General features: G+C 37.4%; 1 protein-coding gene across 18 annotated transcripts in view; it reads left to right on the plus strand.

The window, feature by feature from the left end:
- The window catches only part of myo18ab (myosin XVIIIA b), a 291739-nt gene that overhangs the window by 63297 nt on the left and 216329 nt on the right, over positions 1-12113 (plus strand). Inside the window, exon 1 of one of the 18 annotated variants that reach the window (XM_087977355.1) lies at positions 4154-4323. The exons of the other annotated variants lie outside the window; for them this stretch is intronic. The gene's annotated coding sequence lies outside the window, so the exon portion shown is untranslated. Of the gene's footprint in view, positions 1-4153; positions 4324-12113 lie in introns of those variants that run through there. 18 annotated transcript variants of the gene reach the window in all.

Below are 12113 nucleotides of genomic sequence, written 5' to 3' on the forward strand. Positions count from 1 at the left end.
AAGGGATACTAAAAAAAAATAAAAAGAGTTAAGGTAGATTACAAAAGAACACTAGCACAAAATATCAAAAACGATAGCAAAAGCTTCTATAGGCATATAAGAGGGAAGAGAGTCGTGAATGTGAATATTGGTCCCTTGGAAAATGAAACTGGAGAATTAATAGTGGGGAACACTGAGATGGCAGAGATGCTGAATCAATACTTTGCCTCAGTTTTCACGGTGGAGAACAATAGTACCATTCCTTTTGGAACGGGCAAGTCAGAAGCAATAGATAAAGTAGAACTTAGAACAATCAACATTGATAGGAAAAAGGTACTAAGCAAACTATTCCGATTGAGGACAGACAAGTCCCTCGAGCCTGATGCGTCCTTGGGACTCCAGACCCACAACAATATGGTTTATTCTAGAATGCTGTGAAATGGCTATGCAGGCCTAGAGTATTAAAGGAAGTGGCAGCTGAGATAGTAATCCATTGGTTACAATATTCCAAAGTTTTCTGGACATGGGAAAAGTTCCAGTGGATTGGAAAATGGCTAAGATAAGGCCCTTATTTTGTCTTCCTTTTTAAATGTGGGAAATTACAGACTAGTTAGTTTAACATCTGTTGTTGAGAAAGTGTTAGAATCAAATTTCAAGTAAGCAATATCAGGACATTTGGAAAGTTGAAATGCTATCTATCAGAATCAGCATGGTTTCATGAAGGGCAAATCATACTTGACTAATCTTCTAGAGTTCTTCAAAATAACAAGCAAAGTGGATAACGAAGATGCTGCAGATGTAATTTATCTGGCCCTCTGAAAGGCGTATGATAAGGTGCCGCTTAAAAGGTTAATTCACAAGATTGGATTGTATGGGATTGGGGGTAATTTTATTAGCTTGGATAGATGACTGGCTGATGGGGAGAAGACAGTCTGGATAAAGGGTTTTTTTTTTCCTGGATGGCAAGATGTAACTAATAGGGTGCCACACGGTTCAGTCCTTGGACCCCAGCTATTTACAATCTAAATTAATGACTTGGATACAGGGATAGAAGGCTCTATAGCCAAATTTGTGGACAACACAAAAATAGGTGGGACAGTAAATTGCAATGAAGAAATAAGAACCTCACAAATGGTTAGGAGAGTGGGCTCAAATGTGGCAGATGGAGTTTAATGTGGATAAGTGTGAGGTTATGCATTTGGGTCAAAAAAATAAGAAGGTGACCAATTATCTTAATGGGGAGAGACTTTGGGTTGCTCCAGTGCAGAGGGATCTAGGTGTACTCATTCATGAGTCCCATAAATCTAGTGTGCATGTACAGTAGATAAAGAAAGCAAATGGAATTTTGGTTTTTATAGCTAAGGGAATAGAACATAAAGGTAAGGAAGTATTGTTGCAACTATACAAGGTATTGGTGGGACTGCACCTGGAGTATTGTGCACAGTTTGGTCCCAACATTTGAGGGAAAATGTAGTGGGATTGGAGACATTTCAGAGATTGATCCCAGAGATGAGGGGTTTGACGTATGAGGAGAGATCAAACAGTTTAGGCCTAAGCTGTCTGGAATTGGGGAGATGAGGGAAGACCAAATTGAGGTATTCAAGATGATAAAAAGTGTGGATAAAATAGATGTGGAGTGGATGCTTCCTCTTGGGCATTCTAGGACAAAAGTTCATATTCTTAGGACAAGGGGTATCAAATTTAAGAGTTGAGGAGGAACAACTACTTTTAGAGGGTTGTGAATCTGTGGAATTTACTATCCCAAAGTGTGGTGGATGCTGGGACAGTGAGTAAATTTAAGGAAGAGTTAGAGAGATTTTAATTGGTAATGGGTTGAAGGGATATGGAGAGAAGGCAGGAAAATAGGGGTGAGGAGCATATCAGACGTGATCAAATGGGCCAAATGGCCTAATTCTGCTCCTATATCTTATGAACTTAAGGTATGTCTGATGTTGCTCCCAGCTCTCATTCATTCTTCTTTGAACCAGGGTTAATGATAGAGGAGAGGCTATGCCAGACCATGAGGTTACAGACTACATTAGAGTATGATTCTGCTGCTGCTGATAGCCCAGTCTTGAGTAGATATACCTATTCAAATTTCATCCCATTTGGCACAGTTGAAAGTACTATACAGCATTATGTAAGTTATTTATCACTGAAGTCAGGACTTTGTCTCTACCATTGCTCTTACTGATATTGTCATGGACAGATGCATCAGTGGCAGGTGAATTGTTGACGATGAGGTAATGTTTGTTTTTCCTTCCATTTGGTTTTCTCACCACCTGCTGCAGACCCAGTTTAGCAGTAATGTTCTTTATTATGTGGTCAGTTAGATCAGTAGTGCTGTTGCTGAGCCACTCTTTGTGGTGGACATTGAAATTCTGCACCCAGAGTACATTGTGTTCTTGTCTCCCTTATCAGCTGAGGATGAACATTATACGATAATCAGCAGGTGGTTTCGTTGCCCATGATTGATCTGATGCCATGAAACTTCATGGTGTCTGGCGTCATTGTTGGGAATTCGCAATTCGCTCCTGACTGTATACCACTGTGCTGCTGCATCTGCTGGGTTTGGCTTGCAAGTGTGATACAGTATATCCAGGATTGGTAATAGTGATGTCCGAGACACCCAATGAAAGGTATGAATCTGTCAGTACGACCTTATCAGGCCGTTGCTTGACTAGTCTTTTTCGTCAGCGTGCTCAGTATTGCCACTAGCCTCCAGATGATAGTAATGCTTTACAGGGCTGTTTTCACCACTGTCATTTCCAGGTACATTCTTTAGGAATGTAGAGAAAGAATTGGAGATATGTAAGCATTTTTCAGCCTGTAATACTGGGTGGATGGTCCACTTCCACATCCTGAGGTCCTAGGCATCACAGATGACTGCAGCTCCAACTGTACTCTAAGTTTGACAGCACCCAGGATAAAACAGTCCATATAATTGGCACCACACTTTATAAACATTCACTCACTCTGTCAACTTCCTGTTCAGTCGCAGCAGAGCGTACTATTTATGTAGAGTCAAAAGTCATACAGTATGGAAACAGACCCTTCGGTCCAGTTAGTCCATGCCAACCATGTTCCCAAGCCAAACTAGTCCAACCTGCCTACTTTTGGCCCATAACCCTCTGAACCTTTCCTATTTATATACTTATCCAAATGTCTTTTAAATATTGTAAATATACCGGTATCCATCACTTCCGCTGGCAGTTCCTTGCACAAATGGGCCACTCCTGTGTTTGAAAATTTAAAAAATTACACCCCAGTCCTTTTTTAAATCTTTCTCCTCTCACCTTAAAAAATATGCCCCTAGATTTGAGCTCACTACCCTACATAACATATTGCAGAAATTCACCGTGTCCTTAGACAGCACTTTCCAAACCTACAACCACTACCAACAAGGACAGCAGATACATGGGGAACACCCCCTGCAAGTTACCTTTCAAGCCAGTCACCTCTAACTTGGAAGTTTGTGGCTTCAAATTTCATTTCAAGACTTCAAGTAATTTAAAATCAGACCTCTGTGCACTGCGGATTGTTACGTTGTTGGAGATAGACACAAAGATGCTATCAAGGGATAAGCTCATTATTGCACAACTTGCAATAGCAGCCAAATAATGCATTGTATGGTATAATAAGCCCACATTCTAAAATCACACATTAGTCATTTTAGTGAGCTATTGGTGTTTTTGCTAAATACAACTGAAGGACTCATAGCAACTGTAGATTACACCATTGCATTCCCTATAACTTCATCTCATTTACATTTTTTGTACTATTTACAGTGTTAACTACAATTTTAATCACATTTGTGTTGAAGAAGTGGGAAAAATAGTGGCCAGCTTTAAAGGGTTAAACAGCTATATCTATAACAAACATGTGTTGCAAATTAGTTCTGAACAGGAAAAGGAGGGTTTTGTTTTCTCCCTGAATGGAAATTACGTCAATGATTACCATGGTGTTGCTTCCATTAAAAGGGAATAAAAGCTCCAGAAATATGACATATCGACAATCAGACGATAACATTTCTTTGTATTATAACATTTTATATACAGTGCTATTTTTAATGACTTCAAAAGGAGAGAATAAAGTCAAGAAAAGTTGTGATGAAGGACCAACTGTTGAACCTGAGCATACATTCTTCAGTTATTTTTAGGAGGCCTGTAACAACCCAGCTGTCTAGTTGCAGTATCAGTGAAATGACACTTTGACAACCTATCACATTTCTCCTTCACTCTGAACGGAAGCTTGCATCAGTGGCTGGAGTACTTCTTTAAAACTGCACCATTGGGAGTGTGTGTAGCTGGCATTTTGAGATTTACCTTTAAAGCCAGAAACAAGGTATTTAAAATTTAGTTTTATGTTTTGCTTTCATGAATTGTTAGATGATGTAACACAGGTTACCAATCTTTCTTAACTAACAGTTCATGTCTTGCCTTGTTTAGGCCAAAGTTGTTGTCCGTGTCTATTTTTAGTGATAACAGAAAGTGGTGCAGGCATGTCTGGTTCTATTGCTGAATCATTTTGTCCAAAATGAATCTGAAAGGTTACCTGCAATTTAACAGGTTTCTATTTCTTTATATTGGTCTGTGCAAATTGCTTCTAAGTTTTTAAGATTTATTTGAACCAAAAGAGAGAGATTCATATATGCCATTTCAAAGTAGTATGTATACAACTTTACATTTGTTCGATGCACTTGTACATTAAAACAGTATTTTCTTGTTTCATAGAATGGATTGTTGGAATTGGAAGTGCTTAAAAATATTCTCAAGTTTTTGGTTCTAAAATCAGCGTATTGTTAATGATTCCACCGTGCATTGTTTATTGTGATGTCTAATTTAGTTTTAATGCAGTTTTTAACTTTTGAACTTACATTTTCTTTATTGTGATTAAATAAAAGTAATTTTGTCATGCCTATTTGTAACAATGTGATGCTTTCTTTGCTATAGTGTTGCCTACATTGTAATGCAAATAGATTCTGTGAAATACTACCTCATTTTAAAGTTTAGGAGTTTATCATAACTGCAATAAAATTAAGCTATTTTTAAAATTAGACTTGGTGCAAATAAACATTATCTTTTAATATATGGGTAGGAATTTTGAAAATTTTAAAGAAATATATCTTTGCCCTCACTCAGCCTACTTTCCATTGGAGACGCTCTTCCATGTCCTAGTACCTCCAAACTCGACAGTGTAGTTGCTTTCCTGGCCAGCTACCTGCTTTCCACTTTAAGCTTTAATTCATTCAAGACTCTCTTTTCTGCATTCTATCACATACAGTTTTACTTTTCTATGTATGATTTTTGATTATCTTAACACCTTTTTAATTAAGACCTAAACCCCCATCCTATCTCTGTTTCCTTCATTTCCCATGGCTAATCCATTAGTCTGCACATCCCTGGACACTATGGGCAGTCCACCTAACCTGCTTAACTTGGATGACAAAATCCAAAGATATTAATGTGTATTGTAAATAATTGTGGCCCCAGGACTGATTCTGTGGAACACCACAATTTATGGGTTGCTGTACTGAAAATCCCCCCTTTATCTCAACTCTGTCTTCTTTTAGTTAGCTAATCCTCTATCCATGCTAATATATGAACTCCAATACCATTGACAGTTATCTTTGTTATAACATGGAGAGAGACCGCCAAGTCAAATTGGCTTTCCTATGTCTGTATTTGCAACACAATAAAATTAAAACCTTCAAAGACCCTCAAAATTGATCCTATTTGTTCTTTAGTAATGAATAACCAGTTCCAGGCTAACTGAACTTCAGACACTGGGTTTAAACAAAAGACTTAGCAATTTATTTTAGCAGTATAGTGACTTTAGAACAAAAGTGAACAACAAAGTAATCTAATTATGATTTAAATCCATTAACCTTTGCTTTCAACCTGTATTCACACAAAAGACTGAAAGACTAATGAAAGAAAATATCAAAACTGGCCAGTGGCTTTCATGATACACTGTCCTACTGGCATGTATAGTTGTTTTTAGTTGATTTTCTGGAAACAGTGCATGACCCCAAAAGGTGGAGGGATGGAGTCACCTAGCATAGAGAATCTTGGATGCCAAGGAACTTTTAGGATTAGATAAGAAAATGAAAGGAAGCTTAGGGTAGATACAAAAAGGTTCATAACACAGCTGAGCTTTTAAATGAGATCATTGCGTTTGTATTTCTGATAGAAAGGGACGATATAGATATGGAAACCGGGACAGAAGTCGGGGAGAGGTATAAGCAGGCTTGAAATTGGATACCCAGGTCCAGTTGTATCAGGCTACTGTGAGGCAAGGGAGGAGATTGCAGGGGCTCTGACATTTATATTTCAAAACCTCATTGGCTATAGGATGGGTGCCGGAGGACAGCTAAGGTATTCCCTTTATTCAAGAAAGGTGTTAGGGAACAAACCCAGATACTACAGGCCAGGTGGTTTAACATCTGTGGTAGGGAAATTATTAGAAAAAAGAGAGACAGAATTAATCTCCACTTTGAGAGGCATGAATTAATTTTAAATAGTTAGCATGGCCTGTAAAAGGGAGATGACACCTACCAAATTGTGAGGTTTTTCTAGCAGGTGACAAGGTTCGTAGATGCAGGTAGTGCAGTTAATGTAGTCAAAGTGGTCCATGGGATACTTTGCTTTTTATTGGTTGTGGCAAGAAATATGCAAGCAAGGAGGTTATGAGGGATCTGTACATAATTTCAGTTAGGCCACAGCTAGAGAACTGTGTACACTTCTGGCTGCCACATTATAAGAAAGATGTGATAGCACTGGACCGGGTGTAGAAAAGATGTGACCTGGGCTGATTCAGCTATGAATAGAGATGTGATTAATGTGTAAAATGTTCTTACGAGCATAGACAGGGGAGATAGGCAAAAGCCTTTCCCCTTCGTAGAAGGGCCAGTAACCGAGGGGCACAGTTTTAAGGTGAGGGGCAGGAAGTTTAGAGGGCATGTATGGAAATAATTTTTTCATCCAGAGAGTTGTAGAGGTAGAGGTGGAAGCCTTCAATCCTATTTAAGAAATATTCAGATGAACACTTGAAACAAGGCTTTGGACCAAGTGATGGAAAATAGGATTAGAATTGATTGATTGATGTTTGATCACTGACATGGACATGATGCGATAGGAGGTATTGGGATAAGTAATTAGGTTAGCTGTGAATCTATTGAATGGCAATTTGAGGCCTAATTTTGTTATTAATTCATAGATTTGTATGTGAAAAATAGTACTTTCAATGATGCAACATTCTCAGAAGGCTGGAATTTCCATCTAGATTTTCATGTTGAACTCCTGGAGTAAGACTCAAACCTGAGATCTTTTTGACTATCAGATGGGAATGTGGCTGTATTAGTGTTTTGGACAGTGCTGAAACATCTGACCCATAACCTGAAGACTATTCTTCAGTTCTATGTTATGTTCTGGGTAATAGCAAGATTTTTGAGAGAGAGTATTAATATAATAATTGATTATTGCACTGTAAGCTACTTAAATACCTCCTTTGTCAAAGTGAAGAATATTGTAAACTTTAAGCAATTATTAATATTACTTTACTGTTATTGGACCATGGAACAGTAAAGGCTAAAAGTCAACGTTTTTAAGATAGCGATGAATGTAATGATTCACTTTCCCAAATACTGTATTCGTCCCAGAATAGAGACTGATACAATGAAATGCTGACCTTTATGAGAGAGCTCGTGAAGACAGCACTAACTGAGATAATGACTAACTGTGATAACTTGGTATATTACTAGCGTGATCACACTCCAAAAGTACTTAATTGGTGACAAATTGCTTCTGGGCAACTGAGGTGAGGAAAAACTCACTAAATGCAAGGCATCTTTCTTTCTCTTTTGCTCATGTGGCAGGCCTCTTTTTTTCTCTTTTGCTCAGGTGGCTACCCTCTTTCTTTTCTCTCTCTGACATTTGAAAGTCTGCCATAAACTAACTTACAGCATCACTGAAAACCAAAGCCTTTATCAAAACATAAATTAGTTGATTATAATCTGTCTGACTCATGATTTTCACATTGTCATATTAAAAGGCAAGAAGTGCCATTGTGGTTTTGGCAGAAGTAGTTTTTTGACAGTGAACTAATGGCTTCTCTGCAGGATCTTCTGAAATGTTTATACCATTTAGTTCTGATATTTGATGGGATTCAATCTATTTAAGCACATGGAAATTTGAGTGCAATCTAAGCAGTATCTGATAGCATGGAGATTTATATAATTGGACTGATGCCCTAGAGACTTTGTGTTCAAATAGCCCTGTAAATTAATTTGAGGGAAATAAAATTTTACTGGCTGACACTAATTGGCCAGCAAGGTGCAGAATTGTCATTAAAAACTCAGACCCATCTGGGTCATTACTGCTTTTAACGGGTGGGACATTCTCCCCACTCTCTGACCTACACACAAACCCAGTCCACTGGGAATGAGAAATAAATTCTGCTTTCTCGGTGTTTCCACATTCTAAGATTTTATTTCATAAATTTGAAATACTATGAGAAAGTAGTAAAGATTGCAGCTACTATAATATGGCAATAAGATTAAGGTTTCTGAAATTTGATACTTATTACAGAATTGTGATGGAGGCAATCATTTAAAAGTTTGTACATACTTTTATTTAATAAATGAAAAAAAATTGGAAAACCTAAAGTCTGGCAATATCTGTGGAGGATAGACTTCATGGTGGTGAAGTTGGTGAAATAAATGTTGAGTCCAGAATGCTGTAAAATTCTGAGATGCTTGAGTTGAGCTTCACTGGAATACTGCAGGAGACCACGGGCAGAAATGTGAGGAGCAAGATGGTCTTATAAAATGACCAAAACTTTGGGACTGTTTCTGTATTGGGTCTGCATTTAGTCTCCTTGATCCAGAGGAGACTGCATTGTGAGCTCATGTGATGGAGCTGGAGAACCTGAGGTAACATAATGAGCCCTTCTGGGTGGCACGGTGGCACAGTGGTTAGCACTGCTGCCTCAAAGCGCCAGAGACCTGGGTTCAGTTCCTGCCTCAGGCAACTGTCTGTGTGGAGTTTGCACATTCTCCCCATGTCTGCGTAGGTTTCCTCCCACAGTCCAAAAATGTGCAGGTTAGGTGAATTGGCCTTGCTAAATTGCCCATAGCATTAGGTGAAGGGGTAAATGCAGGGGAATAGGTTTGGATGGGTTGCTCTTCGGAGGGTCATGTGGACTTGTTGGGCCGAAGGGCCTGTATCCACGCTGTAATTCGTCTAATCCAAATCTAAAGAATTGGGGTGTGAGGAAGTGTAATCCATGTAACTGTTGGAGTTAAACAGTCTAACACACCAGATGTGAAGACTTAGAAGTTAATGTAGATATGACTCGGGGATGGATCCAGTGAAGGCAATAGAACTGTGAAAGATATACTGAAAAAAAGGATTTCCTTTTCCAGATGGGAGCAGGAAGTAATACTGATGTCCCAGATAAGGTGTTGTGGGATGGTGGAGCCCCACCCCAATTAAGATTTGAGCAATGAATATTCTACAAACCTCCAGAAATTGGCAGTATTACTAGGGCCCATATAGGTATCCATGGCCATATTTGGAGGAAATTAAGCAAGTTAAGAAGTTGTTAAATGAGAGACTAATTTCAGCCAGGCAGAGAAGGATCATGGTGAATGGAGACTGTTCAAACCTCCATTCAAGGAAGAAGTGAAAAGTCCTCACATTCTTGTGGGGCGGAATGGAGGTGTTGAGGCATTGGTGTTTAAGGCCAGGAAATTGGAAATTATTCAAATTGCCAATTGTTCAAATTGCCATAAGATGTCAGAAGAATGGAGTGTAGGTGGCAAGAAATTGGACATTGGAAGATAAAATAGTCAAAAAGAAATGTGCAGAAACGGGTAGGTCTGCCGGGTCAGTCCTGGTGTTTTTTGGGAAGAAAATGATAGAAATGGGTTGTATGAAGTTGGGGAACTATTAAGGTGGCAAGTAATGTCATAAGGAGGGAAGAGGAGATTGTGTCAGTGACAGTCCTAGAAACAATCATACCATTGTTCACTGGTGAGGTCTTGATCCAGGAGCAGATAAGAATAAATGACCTGAAGTTTGAGCTCAACCTCTAAATTCTGAAATTAATGCTGACCTTTTTCTGAAAGATGGTGTTTCTCATTTTAAAATAAATATGTTAATTGCCAGAGTGTGAACCTATTATTCTTTGTTAACCAAGGTTGCTTACTTTCCAAGTAGGTTCTCAAATAATAAATTAGAATTTTTAAAAAGTGAATAACAGAAGCAAGCAAATATTTGTACAAATTTGGACATGAATGACAAGAATTTAAACAAAAATGTTTGAAAGACTGGGACTTTTAAGTGTTCCTTGGAGAAGTTAGGTAAAAAGCTTAAATAGAAAACATTCTAAAAGTCAAAGGAAGGTTTGGAGAAAAATAAGCTTGACAGGCTAAAAATCTAAATTAGACCACAAAATAGATTATCAAGATGTATTATTGCCTTAATTGACTGCTAGATCCAGATGTAGTCTTTGTAGCAAGAGTCCCATGTATTTTGTGACATTAGACCAGAAATTTGTGTTTGAAAGTCATTCCTTGTAATTGTAATTTCATTTCGTTTTCAAAGTTTTCATGCTCCATACTCACGTTGAAGGGTAAGTAGAAGTCGAGTAAGTAAATTCCATTACTTCAGTTGTTTGATAGACAAATCAATGATGTAATCTAAAGGAAAAAAATAGGCACTTAAGAACATTGCCAAGCAATAATTAAGTAATATATTCCTCAGTGATTTTTAGCTGATAGCTCTCTATTCAGCCCAAACTTAAATCAAGAATATTTCTGTGACATCATCTATCTACTGAATTTAAGCCAGTCTTTCAAATGCTCTTACCTTCCTTCACACAGCCAGCTAAATCTAATAATTCTTAACTGTTGTAAACACCCCAGATATTTTAAGGATCTGGGATTTCTCTCTCTACCTTCCCCACTTCAGGCATATATTCAAGGGTAGAGTTTGTTTTAGTTGTAACTGTAAAACTTAATGAAATTATTTACTAATTTTATTTTTTTTTAGTAAAATTTATAAGCAAAATACTTGTGAATAAGTAAGAGGCTGTACCAAAAGGCTATCAAAAGTTGAAATACCAAATCTAATCAAATTCAAATTGATATTTTTGGCTATTCAGAAATTGCCAAAAATAGCTCAAAAGACACGCCATTGAGTTTCTGATTTTAGTCAACTGCTGTGAATATTGAGAGCATGAGACAAAGCATCTTTTCTATTATAAGTTTAAAGTCAACCTTTTTTTGCTTTTCTCGCTGGTTAACTTCTTGTTCTACATGAATCAATACATTGAATTTATTTTAATATCTGTATGTCTTATCTAATTAGTTATACTTACTTTTCAATCAAATCCGTATTTTTAACCAGATATCATTTGCTGTACAATTTCTAACTAAAGCATGTAGTTATTTTCTCTCAAGTTTTGCCATTACATTCACTTATATTTGCCTCATGCTATCAATGTTCAGAGCAGTTGACTAAAATCAGTAACTCAGAGGTATATGTTATCATACATGTACCATCTTCTCCAGATGATGGTTCAGTTTTCTTAATATTTATAAAAAAATATCTTAGTTGAAACAATTTGACTAACACACTTTGATCACATCAGTCATGATGGTGTAACTTTCCAAAATTCAGGATACACTCCAACACAAATTCAGCTTTTGCATGTGCCCGAGCAGTAGTTGATGCTATTTAGGATTCGGTGCATTTCGTGTCATTTAGGTCAGAAATTTGATACCTACTGCTGTACCATGTATTGGTGACCATTTAAAGATATAAACACTTTCTCTCCAATTTTTTCAAGTGTGCTTCTGATTTTAAATCCTTCCAGGTTAAGGTCATATGAACCAGAATTTATTCTTATCCAAGAAAATCACAATTGATCACAATGAGAGTTGATGCAAACTTTTATAAGCCTTTTCTCTTTATATAAAAAAAAACGATTTCACTGACATTTTAAAGAAATTTACATTTGCCTTTCCATATTGTTTCCGGGTCAAAGTTTATCAACAGACAAATTAATATATAGCAAGTTAACAATGGAAGCTAAAGTTGTGCTTGGCTAAATTTAATTATGTTTCTCAA

The sequence above is a fragment of the Chiloscyllium plagiosum genome, unplaced genomic scaffold (assembly GCF_037043375.1).
Source record: "Chiloscyllium plagiosum isolate Xiang-an unplaced genomic scaffold, Cpla_swu_hap1 HiC_scaffold_31, whole genome shotgun sequence".
Classification (NCBI taxonomy): domain Eukaryota; kingdom Metazoa; phylum Chordata; class Chondrichthyes; order Orectolobiformes; family Hemiscylliidae; genus Chiloscyllium; species Chiloscyllium plagiosum.